We start from the raw sequence: 24,965 nt of genomic DNA, 5'->3' as shown, positions 1-24,965 counted from the left end.
AACCATTCGGCTTTAGGGAGCGGGATTTTGATCTGACTCTGTTTCTTCAAGTGGTACTAGCCCCACTGGAAAATGATTTAAAATAAAAAGGATGTGGTCAGGTTGTTGCAAGTTCATTTTTAAATTTTACAAAAGTGGAAGAGAGGATAAGAACAAAGACAAGTTATTAGTAGAAAAACTATGACTTCACTGCAGAAGTTTTAACAAGTTTGAATGTAAACCTTTGCCTTTAACTCAGAGGCACCCGAAGATTTGTATCTGATTAATTTCTAGTCTCTTATCCAAGAGGATGTTTTTAACTTTATTCAGCTCTCTTAATCTTTAGATGACCACTCAAGGACATAATTAAGAAACAAAAGATGTAGCCTGTATGTTGTGCTACAAGATAATACGTTTCAAACTTTGTGGTTTCATTGTTGGTAACTTCAGAGTCAAGTATTTGGCTGTGCAGGGAGAGGCTACAAGGCGGCATTTCTCATGGTATCCAGTGCTGCCTGCAGGTTCCGTTTTGATATTTCTCCTTAATTTAGAGATGGGTTACTTACTACACTGATTGATTTGGGGGTGGATAAGGCAGTTGAGATTACCTGTTTGGTCTGGGATGACATTTGGAGAAGGTCTTCAATGAGGGAGGGAAGGGAGTTTGTCACCGTGGCAAGTGCAGGACAGTCACGTATTTGGAATGACGAGATGGGCGGAGAAATTGAGCCGTTATTAAAATACCTCAGGTTTTTCCTGCTGACATTCAGTTTAGTGTTAACCAACAAGTATTTTGATTTGAATTCCAAATTATTAATTATTTTTACCCTGAGTAGTTTTGAAAAAATATTTGAGGGGGCTGCTGTGTAATATCTGCTCGGTGGTAAGACTTCCTGTAAGTTGCTGGTAGTTTTTCATTCTTTTCACATTAATTTGCTCCCCAGATTAGAGTGCTTTCTGGTCTCAGAGTTTTTGCTAGTGTTCTTTCTTATGGGTCATTTTTTATAAAACATACTTTCTTCATGTGAAAAATAATACATAGTAATTTGGGATCATCATTTTAAGATACCATTTTAGCTCATTTTTACTTGTGTCAAAATAAATAATGTTCTTGGAATGAGATGGTGACAACACAGAATCACTTAGCATGTCACCTGTCTAGGACATAGTGAACAGTGAGGAATTATATGTAACATAAAATTTCACATTTTATTTATTTTTTAAAAGATTTTATTTATTTGAGAGGGAAAGAGATAGCTAGAGGTAGAGTACAAGCAGGGGAGCGGGGAGAAGCAGGCTCCCCGCTGAGCAGGGAGCCCAGTGATGCAGGACTCGATCCCAGGACCACGGGATCATGACCTGAGCTGAAGGCAGACGCTTAACTGACTGAGCCACCCAGGCATCCCAAAATGTCCCACTTTAAAATGTACAACTCAGCAGCATTAACTACATTCACAGTGTTGTTCAGTTGCCACTGCTTTCCATTTCTAGAGCGTTTTCATCTTCCCAAACTGAAATTCCAAGGCCATGGACAGTAACCCCCCCTTTCCCTCTCCCTGCCAGCCCCTGGCAGACAGCATTGTACTTCCCGTCTTACGACTGACAACTCTGGCTGCCTCAGGGACGTGAAGTCCTGTGTATCTGAGTTCTGGCGAGTGACTGTTTCACCATAATGTCCTCAGGGCTCGTCCGTACCGTAGCATGTGCATCAGAATTGCTGGTGAGGAAATACGTTTTTAAAAAGATTTTTGGCAGCAGGTGAAATAGAGGTCACAGAACGCTGTGCAGGAGGGCTCTTTTCTCTCCCTTGGAAGAGTCTGGAGGCTGCCGGCAGAGCTGTGAGAACCAGGTGCCTCTTCCTCAGACGCAGTCCTGGCACACTTGGCTGTCGGGACGTCAGAGAGATGGAAGCGGCGTGGGCCGGCAGGGTGGGGGACGGGAGCGTGAGAGCCGGGTCGCTGCAATCTGGGGTCTCACCTGGGTGGGGACAGAGAGCCTTGTGTGTTCTGGGACTACATCTTCCCGGGTAATCACAGCTGTTCACCGTGTTGGTCCGGGTCGGAGCCTCTCCCCAGAACAGTGAGCCCAGAAAGTTTGTGCTCAGATCGTCAACAAGCCTTCCGCTCTGAGCGGTGCGAGTCGGCGGTGACTCATTCGCCAGCTGTTCCGGTGAGTTGAGGTTTGGCCATATTGAACATCTCATTTCTAGTTTTGTGGAAAACTAGTGAGGGTTTAAAGAGGCTCAATAACCTACATAATAATGATGCTACATAATTAATGCTTCAGATTTTAAGTTTATTGCGTTGCTTTTACTTTGCATTTGTGTTGTTCAGATAGCCAGTCTCAGACAGGGAAGGCAGGTCTGACAGAGCTGAGGATTACGAGTGGAGCAGTCAGTAGTCCCAGAATGGCCAAAGAGGTGAATGTTTTTTCTTTCACTATTGTTTTGACTCTTATTTTGTAGTGCTGGGCTGTGTTCGTGGAGTACACATGGGGTAACTCTCCCGAATGCTGTTTGTTACTGGGCGACGGCGGGTCCTTTGGGGTACCTCTGGATCCCCACCCCGTCACTATCTTCTTGACGAGGCTGCTTTTGACTATTTTTCTTGAAACCCTTGAAAAATTGACAATGTTGTGAACCCCTTTTTTTTTCTTTTTGCTTTTTTTTTGGTGCCGTAACTTCTCAGTTCTTATGGAAATCAGAGTGGTTAGTTGCTGCTTAGAATTAGTAAGGTTTTTCTGAACGTGTCCGTTTCTTTGGTGGTTGATAATCTCCCTAGGACACTAATGAGCACCTTTTATTCCATTCTCTCCCTAGTGTGTGTCATGCTCCTGAATTGTCAGTTAAATATTGTGAAGAGACCAGTTTATATACGAGTCAGTTTGTTAATTTTTAAAATAAACATTGGGGTTTGTAGGTAAACTGTTAGATGAGACATTATTGTTACGTTTTTGTAAGTAAGCTCCCTGCCCAGTGTGGGGTTTGAACTCAGAGCCCTGAGATCAAGAGTCACAGGCTCTACCAACTGACCCAGCAGCCACCCCCATTTTGTTTCCTTTTTAAAGCTAATTTCCCAGTCCTCAAGCACGAGTTATATTTGCATTTAAAATATGCTATAGTTAGGGGTGCCTGGGTGGCTCAGTGGATTAAAGCCTCTGCCTTCGGCTCAGGTCATCATCCCAGAGTGCTGGGATCGAGCCCCGCATCGGGCTCTCTGCTCAGTGGGGAGCCTGCTTCCTCCTCGCTCTCTCTGCCTGCCTCTCTGCCTACTGTGATCTCTGTCTGTCAAATAAATAAATAAAATCTTAAAAAAAATAAATAAAATATGCATAGTTATTATTTTTAATACAGGTAACATTTTACACAAGTTGGAAAACAAACTTTGACCTCCTAGATGTTATTGGGGCCCTGTTTTCCTAATGGGGAGATAGAGGCTCCTGGGTGAACTGAGAGCAGCTTTAAATGACTTTTGCCAGACCCTGTTGCCTGTAGTAGGCATGACAAGGGGCTGGGTAGGCCCAGCTCTGGCCTTTCCTGCTAGGGTGGGTGTCCCTTCTCTGCAGTGAGTGCTGAAGGGGAGGATTTCATGACTCCTGCTGACTCCTTAAGGCATTACAGGGTTCTGAAGACATTGTCCCAACCCTTTACTCCGATTTTGGCTTCCTATTAACTTGTCTAAAAGGAGCTCTTTCCAGAACACCTCTACCAGTGAAATCTTAAGTTTTGGTGTGGTGTTCTTCTGTAGCTTCCTCGAGGGGCTTCCATATTCCCCTGTCTCATCTTGGACCTCATTATGATCTCCTTTTTCTCTCAGAGTTCCAGCCCCTTCAGGCCTGGACCCATTGTCCAGTCTTTCACTTGCTTCCTAGCCGGTACCCTTACTCTTGCCCTGTTGTCCTTCTGCAACCTCTGCTTCGTAGACCACCACCCCCAAGCTGTCTAGACTGTGCTCTCTCTGTTCTTGGACACAGGCTTTCTTGCATTTAGGGTCCCCTCTTGAAGTGGCACTGTGCGTGCGTGGCCCCCGGGGTCCTGTCTTGAGGAAGAGCCTTTTCTTTTTGCCTTCTGTGACTTTTTCAGACCTTGACTTATTTCTCTGTTTACATCTGTCTTGGTGGATTCATCCACATTCACCTTCCCCTAGCCTTTGTGCCTTCCTAACCCTTTCTGCTAAGCTTTACATCCACATGTCTGTTGCTGTCTGGATCTCCAGTTTGGTTGCCTCACTGGACCCTCAAAAGACACAGGTCCCAGACAACCCACAGTCCCTCATTCTACCCCGAAGCTGCTGCTCCTCCAGCAGGCCTGTCTGCCCAGGTCTCTTTCTTTATGTTCCTCTTCAGTGATGGTGTTTGTTTTGTCCCCCGGCAGCTCTCTTGTGGAACGCTGAGTCTTCTTGAATTACCAGCCTCCGACTTAGGAATATTCATGCAGATCTGACTCCTTTGCTTTGAGACATTTTCAAAGCTAAGGAACATTTTGTTCAAATGAATCTTTCTAGGAAGCCCTGTGTGTAACATAAATACAAGTAGAGGTGTCCGGGGGAGGAAGGGAGTGAAGGGCCAGTGTCCGGTCCTGCCCTTAGCCAGACTCCCAGTGCTGCCCTCCGCCTCCTCCTCCTTCTCGAGGCAGGTTTGGCATCTGGCCCCTGGACTCTGTGCATGGAGCGCCTGCAGTTACTGCCAGTACTGTCCTGAGGGCACTCTGTGTATTTGAAAATCGCTTTATCTGTTTTGCACCCCACCTCTTTCCCATTGGTTTTCCTTTGGAAAGTTTTAATTGTGACTGATAAATACAAAGTTAGTGCCAGTGATGAATCTTGCCAAGGAAAAGGAAAGCCACTTTGGAAAGTGAAACTGGGTATTAAAAAGAGCCAGCTCCATTAAATGCTGAAAACTGCACAAGTGCCCAAAGGCTCCTTTCAAAATTTAGTCTCTCCTGACTGTACCTTTCTGTCTTTAAAGCTGCATTTCTGTAACATGAACATTCAAGATAAGCTTAGTTTAATTTTATGTTTTTGTTTTGTCCTTTTACCAGTATAGCAGGTTTATTCAACCCATAATGTAACTAAAATACTTGCAGTGAAAAGTATAAACCTTGTTTTCTTGACTCCAAATGCCCCCCCCACCCCGCGCAATTTTCCCTGCTCCCCAGTCCATCTGAAAGACTGTGGCCAGAAGAGCTTTGTCAACAAATGTGATTGTATAATGTAAAACTTCCACTGCCAGTAGGGTGAAGTCCAGACTCCTCAGGAAAGCAGGCAGAGTCCTCACAGAGCTTCGCTTCAGTGACCGTCCCACTCACCTCCCTCTCTTTCACTGACACCCTGCTCTTCATGCATCCTTTTCCCTGGAGGTCCCTTTGTTTAGAGTGTCCTGCCACTAACACAGCACTTCCAAAATGTCAGTCTTGCATGGACCACTTTCACACTTTTTTTGCCATGTTTGATTACTATAATCATTCTTGTAATATTTAACAAATTGACTTTTAAAAATTGATCTTTTAAAAAAAAAAGATTTTATTTATTTATTTATTTGAGAGAAAGTGCACACGGGATGGAGGGGCAAAGGGAGAGGGAGAAGCAGAGTCCTTGGTGAGCAGGGAGCCAGACCACAACCATGCGGGCTCCATCCCTGGGCTCCCGAGATCATGACCTGAGCTGAAGACAGACGCTTAAGCAACTGAGCCACGCAGGCACCCCTAAAAATTAGACTTTTAACTTTATTATTACATTTAGAAATGAAAAATAGTGGGGTACCTGGGTGGCTCTGTGGTTAAAGCCTCTGCCTTCGGCTCAGGTCATGATCCCGGGGTCCTGGGATCGAGCCCCGCATCGGGCTCTCTGCTCAGTGGGGAGCCTGCTTCCACCTCTCTCTCTCTGCCTCCCTCTCTGCCTACTTGTGATCTCTGCCTGTCAAATAAATAAATTTTAAAAAAAGCTTAAAAAATGAAAAATAGTGAAATATAAATAATAGCAAATCTAATCAGTTTATGAAAATACATTCCTTCAGTAAGTTTCTCAATAAAACCCTTTCCTTGTATTTAAAAAATTTTGAAACTATGTACCTGATGATAGATGATATTAAAGAGTTGTTGATATTTTTTCTTTTTTCTCTTTTTTTTAGGTGTACTGATGGTGTTGTGATTATATAGGAGAATGCCCTTTCTACGGGGAGACAGCAGCTGAAGAGTTTAGAGGTGAGATGTCGTCATGTCTCCAACACTCCAGGTAGCTCTGGAAGTATATGTATGCCCGTGTGCAGACACAGAGAAAGCTTTCAGGAGATTGTTAATCATTTTTTTAATCTAAGTGGAGAGTATTTGGAATTTTTTCTACATCTCTGAAAACTTTGTTGAAAGCCTGTATTGGTTGGAGAGCATAAAAATGACTGCAAAAAAGTTGGTATTCAAAAAAGTCTTTAACCCCATCTCATGATGGGTAACACACACACACACACACACACACACACACACACAGATAAAGTTCTTTTTAAAAGATTATTAATTTTAAAGTTGGGCTACAGTTGACATACAACATTGTATTGGTTTCAGGTGTAAAGCATAATGGTTCAGAATTTGTATATATTGGGGGACGGTCTCTGCAGTAAGTCTAGTTAACATCCGTTACCACACACAGTTAACAAAAGCCTTTTCTCTCTTGTGATGAGAACTCTTTTATTCTCTTAGCAAATACGTGGTACAGTGTTATTACCTGTAGTTGCCATGCTGTACGTTAATCTCTAGGACTTAATTTATTTTAGAACTGGAAGTTTGTGCTTTTGAAGTTCTTAATAAAATTGTATTTAACCAATACCTGTGAAGTTGCGGTTGCAAGTTTTATGTGTTAACTTTTTTCCTCCATTCCACCATAAAAATCCTACATAATATACTTTAAAAGAAGGAGTCTTTGTAGCGCCTACATTTTCTTGTGTCCCACCAGTGGCTTGGGTGTTGCCCAGAGGGGAGTGCACTGAGGAAATCCCTGCTTGCCCTCTACAGGACTCTGATTCCGGTCTTGTGTGAGGTCTTCCTTCCTGGACTCCTCCAGACCCGATTACCCTTTGCCCTGGGTGCTCGCTGGCATTGTGCATGCTCCACTCTTATAAATATTACAGCTATAATCATTTGTCCCATGTTTCTCATCTCCACCAGGCTGTGAGCTCAAGGTCAGAGACCCAGTGTACAGTACCTTGCACACAACCTAGCAGAGAGTAGAGAGCGGAGCAGCTATGGCTGATGAGGGCACAGAAGCGGTATTGCCACACGGCGGTTTATAATGTTCTTTCTCCTTGGAGATGGATTGTGTTCTAAACAAGAAGCTATTATGTTTAATCAGATTCCCTCTTGTCACTCCCAGGCTTCGAGGCTGCCAGTGACTTTCCACAGTCATTAGAATAAAATCTAAACTCCTTTTGTGGCCTATAATGCCCTATGTGGTTTGTCCCCGTCCTCTCTGCCACTTTCCCACCACTTTCCCACAGCACAGCCTCATGGGTTCCCTGTCCCTCCAAGCACACCACGCTTGTTAGCGTTTGTTCCTTTTCACTGGAAGGGGTTCAGCTCAGGAATGAAACCTTCCTTCAACATCCTTAGTTCCACTCCAGGCGCTGCATTCTCCTTAGTGTTTGGTTTTCTTTGTGGCACTTATCGCTATATGAAATTATCTTGTTTCAGCTCATTTTAAAATTTAAATTAAAAAATTTCAATTTATTATATATATTTTGAAGCCACATTCTAGAGAATATGAAAATCTACTTGAGGGTGTTTTTCCTTATTGTTCCTGTGACAGAACTAGACAATGCCCTGATGCCTTGTTCTTGTGTTTACTCTTGTAAACTTCATGAAGACAGGAACTGGGTCTTTTTTTTTTAATTAAAGTTTTAATCTTAATTCCAGTGTAGTTAACAGTGTTATATTAGTTTCAGGTGTACAGTATAATGATTCCGCACATCCATACAACACCTGGTGCTCATCACGAATGTCCTCCTTGATGCCCATCACCTGTTTGAACCATTTCCCCCCGCTCCCCACCTCCCCTCTGGTTACTATCAGTTGTCTTGAGTTAAGAGTCTGTTTCTTGGTTTACCTCTCTCTCTCTTTTTGCCTTTGCTTGTTTGTTTTTTAAATTCCTCATTTGAGTGAAATCATACGGTATTTGTCTTTCTCTGACTGACTTATTTAACTTAGCGTAATATTCTCTAGCTGCATCCATGTTGCAAATGGCAAGATTTCCTTCTTTTTGCAGCTGAATCATATTCCACTGTATATATACACCACATCTTCTTTCTCCATTCATCTGTCGATGGACACTTGAACTGGCGTCCATAATTTAGCTCTTGTAAATAATGCTGCAGTAACATAGGGGTGCATGTATCTGTTTCTTTTCTTTCTTTCTTTTTTATTTTTTTTTAAAGATCATATTTGTTTATTTGACAGAGAGAGAAAGAGCAAGCACAAGCAGGGAGAGGGAGGAGCAGACTCCCTGCTGAGCAGGGAGCCCTACGTGGGGCTCTATCCCAGGACTCTGGGATCGTGACCCGAGCCCAAGGCAGATGTTTAACCAATGAGCCAGCCAGGTGCCCTGTGTGTTTCTGTTTCAATTAACGTTTTTGTATTTTTGGGGGGTAAATACCCACTAGGGCAGTTGCTGGATTGGAGGGTAGTTTTATTTTTAACATTTTGAGAAACTTCCATGCTGTCTTCCACAGTGGCTGCACAGGTTAGCATTCCCACCAACAGGGTACAAGGAGGGGCTGGGTCTGTCTTAGTCAGCATGGCACGCCTGGTACTGAGAACAGTGCATGGCAAATACATATATGTTACATGGGGGTGTGAATAAACAACCAACTTGTAAATGATCTAAGGAGTAATTTTTTATTCTAAGCCTGGACATTTTTGTACAGTATTACAGTTCAGTTCTGGATGTTCGGAAATTTTTTTATGAGAAGTCAGTATTTTGTCATATTTTGCTGCTTGGAGTGTTTGTTTTATTTATTTATTTTTTTTTTTTTTAAAGATTTTTATTTATTTATTTGACAGAGAGAGATCACAAGTAGATAAAGAGGCAGGCAGAGAGAGGGAGAGAGGAGGAAGCAGGTTCCCTGCTGAGCAGAGAGCCCGATGCGGGACTCGATCCCAGGACCCTGAGATCATGACCTGAGCTGAAGGCAGCGGCTTAACCCACTGAGCCACCCAGGCTCCCTGGAGTGTTTGTTTTAGTTAATCTTTTAGGTTAGCAACATTTCTTTCGTTCTCATTAGCATATTAACTTATGTCATTATTTTTGCCAAGGCACCTGCACATTTATACATCCTTACGAAATACATTTCAGGTGAAGGGCATTAGCTCCGGGCCTTTGCTTCACTTCTCACGGTGGTGGTTGCAGAGACTGCTGTCTAGCCTGGTTCTCTGTGGGCGTGGGGTGGGGCAACAGCACTCGCCATTTGGTTTGCCCGGTGTGACTGGTACCTGAGCCCCGCTCGGGGCTTCCGGATCAGACCCAGTGGATCCGCTATCCTCCCGCTGTTGTTCATTGAGTCAGTGTTCTGGGGGCCCTGAGACCAGGGAAGGCATCCACAGAGGTGGAAGAAGGTTGGACACGCTTACTTGGGCTTTGCCTGTAACCTCCCTCCCCAGTCCTGTTTGGAAATGGAGAAGTTTTGGAAATTTTGAAGCTATGGGGGGAACCCTCTAGTTTATGACTAAAGTAACTTTTGGCTGGGGCGAGTTTAGGAAATTTGGACTCTTCAATAATACTAAAGTTCTTTGTTGGTTTAGCAGTAAGACGATCTTAGATGAAACTGTTTCTCATAAAATGTGATTAGAACATAATAATAACATGAAATGTAATTGAACTTCAGTTATAGATTTATTAATATATTTGAATCATTTAAACTTTGGTTACAACAAAGGGAAACATTTAAGAGATTTATACATCTTGGTTGGGGAAGCAAGTGCAATTTTTTTTAGGATTATGTCTAGAAATTGAAGGTTATCATGGTTTTGAAGTAGGAGGGTAGAGTGGACCTCTCTATATCCACCTTTGTTTAAATAAATTCAAATATTTGCCACAGAGAATTTAGAGATAGGTAAGAACAGTAAGATTGCTGTTGAGAGGCAGCACTTTTCCTTCCACTGCTGTGATTTTGTCATAATCATAGACTTCAGTACTTATTGATTTTTTTTCAACAGGGATATATGTACATAGTAAAATGTTTTCCAATTGTGAAAAAGAATGTATTCCTTAACTGAGACCCCCAGTCCCTCAGTCCCTTCTGTAGGCCACTCTTATTGCTAGTTTCTTTTTTTTCCCAGAAAAATTCTATTTGTATAAAAACATATAGTTCCCCACCCACTTAAAAAACAATTGGTGGTACTCTTCATTTAAAATACCTTAGATAGGGCGTCTGGGTGGCTCAGTGGGTTAAGCCTCTGCCTTCGGCTCAGGTCATGGTCTTGGGATCCTGGGATCAAGGGCGCATTGGGCTCTCTGCTCAGCAGGGAGCCTCCCCCCGCCTGCCTCTCTGCCTGCTTGTGATTTCTCTGTCAAATAAATAAAAAAAAAATTCTAAAAAAAATTAATAAAATACCTTAGCTATATCCAAGTACACAAAGCTTGGCCTCATTCTTTTAATGATTACCTAGGAGTCTATTGTATGGATGTACCTTTTTTTTTTCTTTTCTTTTCTTTCTTTCTTTTTTTTTTTTGTAGGCTGGGCTTGAACTCACAACCCTGAGATAAAGGACCACATGTTCTACCTTAGTAGGTATGTGCCAGGCGCCCCCAGGATGCACCTTAATTTATTCCGTCAGTTTCCTGTTTGTATACATTTTGGGTTATTTCCAGTCTTTTAATGCTATAACAGTATCATGGAAATTATCCCGAATGACAACTGAACGTGCTTGGATTAAGATGAGCTGTCTAGGGACACCTGGGTGGCTCACTGGGTTAAAGCTTCTGCCTTCGGCTCAGGTCATGATCCCAGGGTCTGGGGATTGAGCCCCGCATTGGGCTCTCTGCTCAGCAGGGAGCCTGCTTCCTCCTCTCTCTCTGCCTGCTGCCTACTTATGATCTCTCTCTGTCAAATAAATAAATAAAATCTTTAAAAAAAAAAGATGAGCTGTCTAATACTTAAAGTTTTTTTCTGAGTTAGTGTATTTGTAGAGACCATTCTCCAACCACTCCCTGTCCCTCAAATGCAGAGAAGAAGCAAGTGGGTGCAGTCGAGTCAGCCGACTCGGAGATAGAGTCTTACAGAGGCCTTCTGCCTGCCCGCCACTCTCTGCCTTCCCCTGCAGGCAGCGTCCGCAGATGCCCCTGCACCAGTGAGGCGTGGACCCTCCTTGAAGCCCCAGCCCTGAGTGCAGTCTGCCTGTAGATAATTTGTTTTGTATTTTGGTTTTGAGAAAATTGCTGCACCATAGATTGACAAACAAGTTATATCACTTTCTGGAATTTTTTTTTTTGCGTTCTTTTGCTTGTTTGGCAGAGATATAGCTAAATTAAAAAAAAAACAGTTGATTTTTTTTTTTAAGATTTTATTTATTTGACAGAGGGATCACAAGTAGGCAGAGAGAGAGAAGACCTCAGGGTCAGAGAGACCCTGAGATCATGATCTGAGCCGAAGGCAGCAGCTTAACCCACTGAGCCACCCAGGTGCCCTACCAGTTGATTTTTATTTGAGCTACTTGGTAAGGAATTTTAAACACAGTGCTGTGGGTCCAGGGCAGTGATTTCTGAGGAATTTGAATTTGGAATTGTTATGCATTCTATAGTTGAACCCTAGAGTGTTCTGTATATCTCAGTAATCCAAGTTCTTAGTTCTTACCTTTTTTTTTTTTTTTAAGATTTTATTTATTTGACAGAGAGATAAAGAGAGAGAGCACAAGTAGGCAGAGTGACAGGCAGAGGGAGAGGGAGAGGGAGAAGCAGGCTCTCTGTTGAGCAGGAAGCCCAATGCGGGGCCCAATCCTAGGACCCTGGGATCATGACCCGAGCCGAAGGCAGTTGCTTAACCGACTGAGCCACCCAGGTGCCCCTAGTTTTTACCTTTTATTGGAAGAACTTCAGAACACTGCTCAGAGCATATATTTGTGTCCCCATCAGTATTGCCTCTGTGTGCTACTGTCCCTTCTAAAATGCATGACAGTTGATGGTAATATATTCTTTTCTCTCTGTGGTCGTCTGTTCCTACTCTGTGACCCTTGTCGTGTGCTCAGAGAACATGCACGCGGAGCCAGTGTTGGGCAGGCATGCATGAGTGTCTGTGCGTACCAGTGTTCTTTCCTGCAGGGTCCCTGAGCCACTGAGGGTGCTGCTGGCTGTGCCTGAGCCAAGTGTGTGTGCTCTGCTGGGCCCTTCTCTCTGCTGCTTATTTTGTGTTCTAGGGAGTAATTTTGACCAGTGGAGTCAGGCAAAAGGATGTGACTTGTAGTCTTGGGCTTATGGCAAAGAAGGTGTAATACGGTATCATTCACTATGTTAGAAAGCAAGTTTTAAGGTTTGATGAGGTGCTTTCAAGAAGGGGTATGAGAGGAAGTATAGAAATCAGCAGGCAGTTAGGGTTAGTCAGATAAGACCACAGGACAGCCTGGCATGTTGGACCATCTAGTGCTGAAAGAGCAGGTAGAAGAAGCAGTGGCTTGAAGGCATGTTTTCACTTGAAGAATTTGGAGGGCAAGGGATTGCCTATGGGTAGTGCCTGGTGCATTTATACAGGGACTCCGCTTTAATGACCTCTCAGATTCTTCCACTCCTTGTTGAGAAAGGTGCTCCTGATTGGCTGGCTTGCACACTAGGACGAGTCAGAGGGACTGACTTGAGACAGATGGTAGGCATTGAATTTCCTTCTCTTGTGGAAGCGGCAGTACCCTTCCCTGGGGGCAGCAGTTTTATTGCTGCATTAGAAAGTTGTATTTTTTTTTCTCAGTAATGAATTGGAGATATCATGATCTGATACCACAGAAATTCATTTAGCAAACGCCAGATAGCCATGAAGTGAAGCCCTGGTGCCAGGAGTTTGAGAAATGCAGAGTAGAATGAGGTCCCTGCCCTGGAGAAGCTTCTAGTGCGGTGGTAAGACATGGCACAGAATACTCCCGTGTAAGTGCTGTCAGAAAGGTACAGAGTGCCTACCGTGGAAGATATTTCGACAAGGGTGTGGGAAGGGCTATCTTGTAGGGTATTGTTTTGGGAAAGAATTTTTGTGGGACTTCAGGCAGTGAGTGATTGGTGAATACTTGTGTTGTTAGTGTAAGACTTTCTAGTAAGCGAAATTATTTTGGTTTTTAATGGAGAAAAGGCCTATTGTAAAATAAGAAAATAACCGTGAACTTCTCCTTTGCAAATCCCCTTCCAATCCTTTACCTTTAGTGCTCCTTCCTCCTGAAGCTGTTTAAAGCTGGTGGGGTTCCTACCAGCTCTTCCTCTCTGAGAGCGGTAGAGGAAACAAGAGCTAGCTCTCGTGATCCCTGGGCTGTTAACATCTGGAACTTAGGCCCATGGGGACCCACCTGGAGCTGCAGTGTGTAGTAGTCAGGACACAGGGATGGAAGGAAAGTGCTCGATCTCTGGCCATGAGCGTGGAGCTTGGCAAGAATTAGAGTATATCCTAAGAGAGCCCCAAACTGTTTACTTTACGTTATCTGTTGAGCTCCCATATTTGCTGTTTAATTGCTGAGGGGGCTTATGTTGAATGCTTACATGCAAGTCATTTGCAGTTTTGATTTATGGTTCTCTGTTTTTGTGAATCTTTCGTTTCCAATACAGATTAACCTCAAACTTTTTTTTTTTTTTTAAGATTTTATTTATTTATTTATTTCACAGACAGAGATTACAAGTAGGCAGAGAGGCAGGCAGAGAGAGGAGGAAGCAGGCTCCCTGCTCAGTAGACAGCCTGATGCGGGGCTCGATCCCAGGACCCCGGGATCATGACCTGAGCCAAAGGCAGAGGCTTTAACCCACTGAGCCACCCACGCGCCCCAACCTTAAAACTTTTTTTATTGTTAATTTTTAAAATAAGCTAATTTTGGTAGAATGGTAGTAAAGGGACCATTATTATGACATTATTATGTCAGCCTACTGGAGAACTTTGGTGGGGTAGGTTGTAGAAGAAATAAAGTCCCCTTTTATTTAAAGCTCACTACTCTCTTATTCATACTTCTAAGCTGTTGTTTCAGAAGTAAATACTACCTTGGCAGTTTGCCTTTTTTTTTTTTTTTAAAGTAGGCTCCATGCCCAATGTGGAGCCCAGCGTGGGGCTTGAACTCTTGACTCTGATCAAGACCTGAGCTGAGATCAAGAGCAGGATGCTTAACTGACTTAGCCACCCAGGTGCCCTGGCAATTTGCTATTTTATGTGGTGATATTTATAATGTTAACGGTCAGAAAGTTAATTTCTCATTAAGTAATTTTAATCTTCGTCTTTTCTTAGAAGTGGTGAATTGCATTTGGGGGCAGAACTTTTTTCTGAAGGATTGCACTTATATCACCTCTCCAGACGTCCTTCTTGGAGGTAGTCTTTCCCCCCACAACACAGCCCAACAACTAGAACAGCCAAGTCCATTTCTAAGTGCTAGCGGTAATTGCTATAGAGCTCATGTACCAAAGCTGATCGTATTTCTTTTTCGGTTTTAACTAGTCTCACTTTTGTTTGTGGATGGTTCCTAACTCTTTCCCGGTCTTGTAGAGAGGCAGACGAATGGAGATTGTCAGGGCTGCACACTGGTGGCAGCGGTCAGCAAAGCCCAGCATTACTTTGGGGCTGGACATCCAACAAAAGGTTCTTTTGACTTACAAAGTTATCAGAATTATCAAGAAAAACTTAAAAGTTTGTTCAGGATGCACACTTATGGAGATAAGGAAGTAAAAATATATTTCAGAAATATTTTCATCTACGTTAAAATGTGTTCTGATACTTGAAGAAGGACCAAGCCTCGTTTATATCTGGGCTTTATTACCTTCATCCCAAAATGACGAGAAGGGGAGTTCTTCTAGGTTTAAAATTCCTCATGGCTCTCTAGAAAATTTACATATGATAATTTTCCTCTTAGAAATATAGTTAATAGGAGCGCCTGGGTGGCTCAGTTGGTTAAGCCACTGCCTTTGGCTCAGGTCATGATCCCAGAGTACTGGGATCAAGTCCGCATCCGGCTCTCAGCTCCACAGGGAGTCTGCTTCTCCCTTGACCTTACCCCTCTCATGCTCTCTCTCATTCTTTCTCTCTCAAATAAATAAATAAAATCTTAAAAAGAAAGAAATATAGTTAATAAAGTAGTACTTTATCTCTAATCTGATCAGCTAAATAGAAACTGAATTTATAGGTACTGTAAGTTCTATACTTCTATATCAATTCTTTAATATTTCTATGAAAATATTAATATTTTTATAGCCCTGATATATGTTGCACTTTAGTTTTTCCCTATATTGATTATTATAGAATGTTAATTTGCAATTATTTCGTTTTCTTTGGCTAAAGCCATTATATTCTCCCTGGGTAGGAGTCTTAGGAAAATTTCTATTGATGTGAATTCCAGCAAGATTCAGGGACCGGCCCCAGACTACAGGCCATGTAGGAGTTCAGAGTCTCTTGAGAATTTGCTCAGTGTCCTCATTGTCACCATGTGGTGCTTGCTAACATCCAGTTTTGTTTGGACTTTAGTAGCCTCCTCACAGCTCCCCTTCCTTCCGCCCTTGCCCCCTCCAGTCTACCCTTGACACGTGGGATCCTGTTGACAGGTAAGTCATAGGATGTCACTCCTTTGCTCAGAATCTACAGCTGAACTACCATCTTTCTTGTCTTTCTTGTCTCCCACAAGGCTCGCATGGCCTGGCCTCCTACCTCTCAGACTTCGGCCCCTTTCTCCAGCATGTAAGGGGTCTCCTTCCATGTTGTTCCCTCTGCCTGGAATGCTCTTCCTGGAGATATCTGACAATTGGCTCCCTCAATTTCTTTGGCCTTTTCCAAAAATCACCTCAGTGATCGACCTGCGTATCTGAAATTTTTTTTTTTAAAGATTTTATCTATTTATTTGACAGAGAGAGATCACAAGTATACAGAGAGGTAGGCAGAGAGAGAGAGAGGAAAGCAGGCTTGCTGCTGAGCAGAGAGCCCGATGCGGGACTCGATGCCAGGACCCCGAGATCATGACCTGAGCCAAAAGGCAGCGGCTTACCCCACTGAGCCACCCAGGCGCCCTCTGAAATTTTTTTTAAAGATTTTATTTATTTATTTATTTGGCAGATGGATAGGGAGAAAGCACAGGTAGGCAGAGTGGCAGGCAGAGGGAGAGGGGAGACGCAGGCTCCCCACCGAGCAGGGAGCCCATGCGGGGTTTGATCCCAAGACCCCAGGATCATGACCCGAGCTGAAGGTAGCGGCTCAAATGACTGAGCCACCCAGGCGCCCTAGTGTATCAAAATTTTAACCCTCTTCCAACATTTCATATCCCTGCCCCCTGCTTAGCTTTTTTTTTTTTCCCCCCTTCTTAGCATTAGCTAACACTTGTATTTTGTTTATCTGTTTGTGTATTATCGCTCTCTCCCACTGGAATGTTAGCTCTGAGGAGAGGGATTTTTGTCCCTGCTGTTTACTGCTCTATCTCTAGCACTTAGAACAGGGTCTGGCTGATGGTAGGTGCACAGTAAAAATTTGTTGAATGAGTGAATGAATGAATGAATATTTACAGCACAGAAATAGCATAGATTCACCCTGGTCTGTGAGTTTTATAAATTCTGAATTTGGTAGACTATCAGTTAGGGTTTAGTTGGGAAACCCCTCCAGCTGCTTCAGTCAAGAAGAGGTACAATTCAGGGCACCTGAGTGGCTCAGTTAAGCATCCCAATTCTTTTTTTTTTTTTTTTTTAATTTTTAAAAAAAGATTTTATTTATTTATTTGACAGAGATAGAGATCACAAGTAGGCAGAGAGGCAGGCAGAGAGAGAGGGGGAAGCAGGTTCCCTGCTGAGCAGAGAGCCTGATGTGTGTCTCGATTCCAGGACCCTAAGATCATGACCTGTGCCAAAGGCAGAGGCTTAACCCACTGAGCCGTCCAGGTGCCCCAGCATCCCGACTCTTGATCTTAGCTTGGGTCTTGATCTCGGGGTAAAAAAAAAAAAGAGGGGTATGATTCTAGGAATTAGATAGAAAAGGAAGGGCTGGAGGAGCAAATGGGGAATGTGATATTCCTCAGAGCCCATACACCCCCATTTTGCCCCAATGCTGCTGGAGTTCCCTCCTTCCAGGGCTGCTGCTAGAGCCTTATGGGAGCCCAGCTGCCTGGGGCTTGGGAATGTAGATTTCAAGCCAGATGATTCAGGGACGGTCTGGAAGGGAAGGTATAGGGCTAAGTACCGACATAAACTGTCCAGCACAGGGGATATTTATTTAATTCATTTGGGGAGATAAGCTTAGATGTAGGACAAACTAAATTGAGTTGTTTGTGCTGTGATCCCAAATTAATAGCGCAGGGTGAGATCTGAGATTATGAGTGCAACATTAGCAAGCTAAGAATTAAATCCCAACTTAGCCTAGTCACATCCATGTGTTGAACCACAAACTGAACTCAGCCTCTAGAAATGGAGCACGACAGGAAACATATCTTCACTGTGGCCATGATCTCTTAGCGTGATTAAGTGCTCATTTCCGTGAGTTCAGTAAATCTGTTTTTAGGCCCGATTGTGTCCCAGATTAGATCTCTGTCACCTAAAGGATCATACAGGCTTCTCCTAATCTGATTACAGAGTCATTACTCAGAGTCCTGGTGTCATTTATAGGCCTAGGATGTGACAGGCTTGTATTTATGGTACCTCTGACCCAAGTGCTCCTTTCTCTGCTGCTGAGATCATCCCTGGCTCCCCACTCCCCCAAGATGAATTGCCAGTATCTTGTCACTCCTCTTCTCCCTTCCTTTCTCTTCTGACTTTACGAACAAGGGCAGCAGAGTCTAAATATACTTGATTGCTAACCATATTCATGTTCAGTACTCATCAATATTTATGACATTGATCTATCAATAATAAGCTTATTTTTATTAGGGATGACAGCTTTTTAAATCTCTCATGATGCAAAGGGAGAAAATAGTGGAAATGGTTGGAACTGGTAGGATCTCTGTTCCCTTTGCCCTTTTCCTCACTTTCCTAGGCCCCAGTTAATACTGGTCCAGGGATCTGGGTTGAGGGTATGTTTCTTGGATTCGAAGTGTGTCATTGATAGACCAAGAAACTCCCTCCTCCATACTCCCTCCCCCTCACCCCCTGCAAAATGAAATCCTCTGCCGTGATTATATTTGTAGATTTAGAATTCTGCTGTGATTTATTTTTTTTAAGATTATTTATTTCACACACAGAGAGAGATCATGAGGAGCACAAGCAGGGGAAGCGGCAGAGGGAGAGGCAGAAGTAGACATCCACCTGAGCAGGGAGACCACCACAGGGCTCAATCCCAGGATCCTAGGATCATGACCTGAGCTGAAGGCAGATGTTTAACCAGCAGAGCCACCCAGGTGCCCCTACGATTTATTTTTTATGAAATTCACATTCTTTTTTCCTTAAAAACTGAAATTCCAAGGGCTATTAATGTTAATAAGTCTCTTCAGAGAGTATTTTACCATGTTTTTGATGAGTTAAATAATTTATGTTCAAGTACCAGCTTATTTCATTCATCAAGTTATTTTGGATTTCTGGATGCTGACTATTTTTATTTAAGGATGATCCTATGCTACTTGTAAACATAAATTAATGGACCTTTCATCCATCTCATTACGTTCATGGATTTCCTTGTAAGGATGTAATTGATCCCTTAAAATTGTACCTAGATGCAATCCCTTAGTTTTCTAATAGGATTTAAAAATTATTTTCTTCATCTAAACAAACTGAAAATAAACTTCTATTATTTTTTATTTTCCCATATGCCTGAGTAATTTCTACAGCAAAAAAATTAACTGCCAGAGCAGCTTAGATTCTTCTGTTCTTTGTGCCCTGAATAAATGAGGACTTAATATTTGCGTTTTTACTACTGACAGCCATAACATTTTATTTAATGCTATAGAGAAGGAATCCATGAGAGGAGGAATTGTACTGGGGAAGGAAGGGGGATAGCCCCTGGTGTATTTGCCTTTTTAGTCTTCTGAAAGTCCCTTTCTGAATTTGAAACACCGTGTTAGTGAGAAATATTACCTCATCAAAATTCTACGAGAAAAATGTTCTGTTTGAATTTAAGCAAAAACCATTTATTTTTCTCTTCAGCATGCTTCCACTGCCTCTCCCTTTTAAATGATTTTATTCGCACCATGAAGTTGCTCTGTTTTTGAGCCGTGGTTGTTGGAGGCTTTCCTCGGAAGGTGCTGGGCTGACGGTGCCGGGGCTGGGAGGCTGCGACCGGAGCAGGTGGGTGGGCGGTCCTGTTCTCCTGTGCCCTCAGATGCTCCCAAGAAGCTGATGTCTTAGGAAGACACCTTTAGAAACTGTTACACACTCATTTAAATTAACTCTCCAAATGGGGTGCACTAGAGCCAGGAAAATGTCTGTGACTCAAAGACCCTTACTCTTAACTTCTTGCAAGCATTTGCTTTTATTTATTAACTTCTTATTTTGGGACATTTCAAACATACACAAATGAAGAGATAATAATGCAATATACCTCCATATACAGATCACGCCACATTAATGTTCTCTTATTTTAGAAGTATTTTCTAATGAATTTAGGCATGAAAAGCTTGGATTTTATATATATGTATATTTTTTTGGCATTGTGCTTTAGGCATATTTTTCTCAGTTTACATTACAAGTTTAGTTGTGCCCTAGTAATTCCCGAGACTAGTTGTAATGCACCTAGTATGAGGTAGGCAGATTGCTGCTGGAGCGGTGCTCGACAAAGAGGAGAAGTCGTATGCAGACTATTTCCGGTATTGCTGGTAGGCTCACCTTTGCCAGTGAGGAACTTCTTTTTTCATTTACAGGGAGCACGAATCTAGGTTATAAAACTGGTGGAAGCTAGATACAGTTTGGAAATGTTTTCTTCCCTTTTCTTTCTTTCCTCTTCTCTTCTTTTCTTACTCTGTCCTTCCTCCACCCTCGATTTGTCTCTCCTTTCTGCCGTCTGTCCTACAGGTGTTCGTCTGCTCTGTGTGTACAACGCTACAAGGTGGGAGCCTATGCTGTGGGAGGGTTGGGGGATGGCAGACCCGCCGGACATAAATAGGATCTAGCATTGGCAACAAGGACTTGGCAGGTAGACCGAGTGATGTGGCAGAGAGTAAGATGGGGACGTGCTCAATAAGGGAATGAGAGAAAAACTGCTGGTAATTTCAGATGTGCAGGTGAGAAACAGCTGTGAAGAGAGCACTTTGGGCAAGGGAGCAGGACTTGCAGAGGCCCTGAGGTAGAGAAGAGTCTGCAGGGAAGTAGGAACCCAGCAAGGGAGCATGAGTGGAGGGAGCCACAGTGGTCTAAGCAGTCAGTAGATCTTGCAGGTCTTGTAGATCTGGGGTAAGGGGTTTGGAGTTTATTTTTTAGTAAGCTACTGAAAGGCTTTCAGGAGGATCGTGACAGGATCTGCTTTGCCTTTTATTTATTTATTTATTTTTAAAGATTTTATTTATTTACTTGACAGAAAGAGATCACAAGCAGGCAGAGAGGCAGGCAGGCCTCCCGCTGAGCAGAGAGCCCGATGCGGGACTCGATCCCAGGACCCTGAGATCATGACCTGAGCCGAAGGCAGCGGCTTAACCCACTGAGCCACCCAGGCGCCCCTGCTTTGCCTTTTAAAAGATATCTGTCTGCTATTAAAATTTTGAAAATTCTTAAAAAAGAAAAAAAAAGGTATCTGTCCACTCTTTGGAGAATGGATTTCTGGGAGTAAGAGGAGAGGCAGTTTGAAGGCTCCCGCAGAAGTCTAGGTGACTCAAATTAGAATGATGGCAGCGGGAAAGGAGAGAAGTGGTTGATTTCAAGCTACGTGGGAACAGTAGACTCAGTAGGATTTGCGGATGGCTGGGCTGATGGTTGGTATCTGGGCTTGGTTGGTTGTGTAGTACAGAAGTGGGGAAGCTAGGGAGAGTTGAGTTGGGGCGCAAATTGGAGATCAGCTTTGGTTGTCTGTGGAACGTTGATGTGGAGATTCCGAATGAGTACTTGGACACACCTGTCTGTAGCTCAGGGAGTAAGTCCTCATAATATTGGTAGCACTCATCATCATGGATTGGCATGATATCACCTAGGAAGAGAATGTCGGATGCATGTGGGGAGCAAAGAGAACTCAGCATTCGCTCCAGGGAAATCCCAGGTTTGGTTGATGTGCTTCTGGAGGAGTCAGCAGACTGAGAAGGACTGGATGGAGGGGAGGAAGGAGAACCAGGAGAGCGTGTCACAGTTGCTGAGAGAAGAAAACACTTTGAGGATGAGGGACAGTTTCCTGAGTGGATGGGGCCTTAGACTGGCTTAGGCGATCAGAAGGTCACAGTGGCTTAGCCAGCAGCCACTCTAGTGTGTTAGGATAGATACTAGCCAGATTGGGGAGGATAGATACTAGCCTCCAAGATGAGACGTCTTACTGTGAAAGGGGTGGAGAAGGGCTGGGGGCAACTGGAAGTTTTCTTTTCTTCCTGGCATGGAGCATTAGCGCATGTTTGTGTGCTGCTCAGAGAGGATGGAGTACCGAAGGAAGCTCCTGGCACCCTCACATGGGTCTGCGTAGGTATCTTATTCTCTCCTGGCTCTTGGATTCTTCAGTTTTCTGAATGTGAGTAGACATCTGATTTGTAGTAAAGAAACAAGGAGGGCACCTGGGTGGCTCAGTGGGTTAATGCCTCTGCCTTCGGCCCAGGTCATGGTCCCAGGGTCCTGGGATCGAGCCCTGCCTCGGGCTCTCTGCTCAGCAGGAGCCTGCTTCCCCTCCTCTCTCTCTGGCTGCCTCTCTGCCTACCTGTGATCTCTGTCTGTCAAATAAATAAATAAAATCTTTAAAAAAAATAAGAAAAAAAAGAAACAAGGAAGCAGGAGTTTATTGCTACTTGTCGTCTGTCCATGGAGATGTATCTTCTTTAAGGAGTGGAGAAGGGTTTAGAAATAGCACAAGATGGGGGCGCCTGGGTGGCTCAGTGGGTTAAGCCGCTGCCTTCAGCTCAGGTCATGATCTCGGGGTCCTGGGATCGAGTCCCGCATCGGGCTCTCTGCTCAGCGGAGAGCCTGCTTCCCTTCCTCTCTCTCTGCCTGCCTCTCTTGTGATTTCTCTCTGTCAAATAAATAAATCTTAAAAAAAAAAAAAAAAAAAGAAATAGCACAAGATGTACCCAGATGCTTACAAGAAGTCACACTCATTTTGTCAAGGGTATTACTTTCGAAGTATTGTTGATATTTTTTGAAAAGTGGAGGTCTAAGCTGCAAGAGAAGGAAAGAGGCATGGGGATGCTTATTGCATGAGGTCCTCTACGTGTGAATGCTGGAACTTCTCCCAAGTTGCTGTTTAAGTTCAGCCTTAAACTTGACAATGTAACAGGTTGGCGTCCTTTCCCTCTACCTTTGAGGGGGTTTTGTTTATTAAGTGTGAATGGCTGAGGCTTGTGGGAGGGGCATGGGAGCTTGCTGTAAGCAGGTTAGGCTGTGATCTCCTAAGACCACAGGGACTTCGTTTTGTTCACCACTTGGTAAGTGTGAATGAGTGAATGAATAAATGAACTCTGAAAGTAAGCATCACTGGGGCACCTGGGCGACTGTCAGTTAAGCAGCTGCCTTTGGCTCAGGTCATGATCCCAGCATCCTGGGATTGAGCCCCTCGTGGGGCTCCTTGCTCAGCAGGGAGTTTCCCTGTCCCTCTGTTCTCTCTCTCTCTCTCTCTCGCTCTCTCTCTCTCACCCTTGTTCTCTCTCAAGTAAATAAATAAAATCTTAAAAAAAAAGAAAAGTAAGCATCACTATATTAGTAGTCATGGATAGTAAAATGACTCCCGCATTTTCAGAATTTTCAAAAATGTCCTTTTTGGACCACTGTTGCTCCTTGCACCACTCTTGCACCTCAAGACAGATTTTATAGAAAATAAGCTATGTTCCTTCCTGAAATAAAGATACAAATTAATTGATTATTATCTAATATAAACGAAATTAGAACATTTTGGCAAAAGAAAAAAACAAACATAATATTAGGAGTCACACTTTTGTTTTTTTTGTTTTTTGTCTATTCTAGGTTCTTTTTAAAGAAGATTGATTGATTGATTGATTTATGAGAGAGAGACAGACACTGAGAGAGCACAAGCAGGGGGGTGGGGAGAGGGAGAGGCAGGTTCCTTGCTGAGCAGGAAGCCTGATGTGGGGATGTGGGGCTCTATCCCAGGACCCTGGCCAGAATCATGACCTAAGTCGAAGGCAGACACTTAACCAACTGAGCCACCGGGTGTCCCAATTCTAGATTCTTCTATTTCAAGGTATAAGTCATTAAAAATTCTTCCAGAAGGGGTGCCTGGATGGCTCAGTCAGTTGGGCATCCAAGTCTGGGTTTCATTTAGGGTTGTGGGATCAAGGCCTGCCTTGGGTTCTTTGCTTAGAGAAGAGTCTGCTTCTCTCTCACGCTCTCCCGCACTGTCCCCCACCACCACCCTTTGCCCTGCCACCATGCACCCTTTCTTTCTCTCTAAAATAAATAGTCTCTTTTTTTTTTTTTTTTGAGATTTTATTTATTTGAGAGAGAGACACAGAGATAGAGCACAAGCGGAGACGAGAGGAAGAAGCAGGCCCCCCACCAACCAGGGAGCCAGGACCCCAGGATCATGACCCAAGCTGAAGGCAGATGCTTAACTGACCTAGCCACTCAGGTGCCCCAAATAAAGTCTTTAAAAAAAATTCTTCACAGAAGATTTTTAGAAGTCACAATTATATTCTAAAGTAAAGTGTGCTTTTTTGCAACAAATTTGAGAAAATGTTTCTGGTAAAAGGCAGAGGGAAATGATCATAAGTTCATTTATTCCCCCTTTCTTTTGTTGAAAATCATTATTATGTCCTAGTTGAGAAAACGTCTCTCTCTCTCTTTTTTTTTTTAATGTAAGATGAGATGGTATCAGGTCATGTTTTGTAACAAGTGAGGTTTGCATCCTGAGTTAATGACTCATTAAGGTTCCTGAATATCTGTTACAGTTTGAATGAATTGAAGAATCTGTGAGGACTCTGTTGTCTGGATTCTTTTATCTGGAATCAGGTTCTTGCAAAGTGTTCAGTATTATGAAATTTTGAAACAGTGGAGGATAGAAAGATGAATTTAGCAGAATGCTTGCCTTAGATCAACTTCGAACAACTCAGTCACGTATGCCACTAAGAGCTGTACCCACGACGCCATATTCTTCCCATTCTAGGTTGATTTATTACTCATTCCCCCTCTGTTAAAAGAGTATTTTTTAGGCAAAGGATTGAAGAATGAATACTTTTATTATTTTGAGTACAAACTAATGCATCAGTTGTAACTAGGCATGTTTTATGAATGGGTCAGACTGTCTCCCTTTAAGCCTCGGCACTGAGAGCAGATAGAAGAATGTTTTCCACTGAACCAGTGAGTGTTTTTGCCCGCATTATAATCAAATCGTATAGTAAGCTTTTAGATGATTTTTTAAGATTTTACTTTTAAGTCATCTCTACACCCAGCATGGGGCTCAAACTTACAACCTCCAGATCAAAAGTCTCACAGTCCACCAACTGAGCCAGCCAGGCTCCCAGCAGGTTTCTAGATGATTTTGATTAGTCTCTTGGATGTTTTATTTATAAAAACATGATTTAGGATTTGGGGAGGATAGTGTAAAATATTTAATTTCTTAATAGTATAACAATCTGTTTTTGTTATTAGTCTCTTTAGCACTCAGTTTTGAGAGGTGTTAGCTTTTCAACTGTAAAGCAGGTGGAATATGCTCTCATCAGTATATTTTGATTTATTATATCGATAGCTGAATTGAAATTGGGCTCGCAAAAACAAAAGTGTGCCTGTCACTTTCTTCAGTTCCAGCACCTTGAC

General features: G+C 43.2%; 1 protein-coding gene across 7 annotated transcripts in view; it reads left to right on the top strand.

Annotated features, from left to right (window-relative positions):
- The window catches only part of SFMBT1 (Scm like with four mbt domains 1), a 118,864-nt gene that overhangs the window by 4,411 nt on the left and 89,488 nt on the right, over positions 1-24,965 (top strand). For 5 of the 7 annotated variants that reach the window (XM_045991128.1, XM_045991131.1, XM_045991134.1 and 2 more), the window contains exon 2: positions 6,106-6,178. The gene's annotated coding sequence lies outside the window, so the exon portion shown is untranslated. Of the gene's footprint in view, positions 1-1,577; positions 1,700-6,105; positions 6,210-24,965 lie in introns of those variants that run through there. The other 2 variants (XM_045991129.1, XM_045991130.1) reach the window with 2 other exon arrangements.

The sequence above is a fragment of the Meles meles genome, chromosome 20, assembly GCF_922984935.1.
Source record: "Meles meles chromosome 20, mMelMel3.1 paternal haplotype, whole genome shotgun sequence".
Taxonomy (NCBI): Eukaryota; Metazoa; Chordata; class Mammalia; order Carnivora; family Mustelidae; genus Meles; species Meles meles.
Note: the sequence above shows the minus strand (reverse complement) of the source record. Positions and strands in the feature narration are given on the sequence as shown.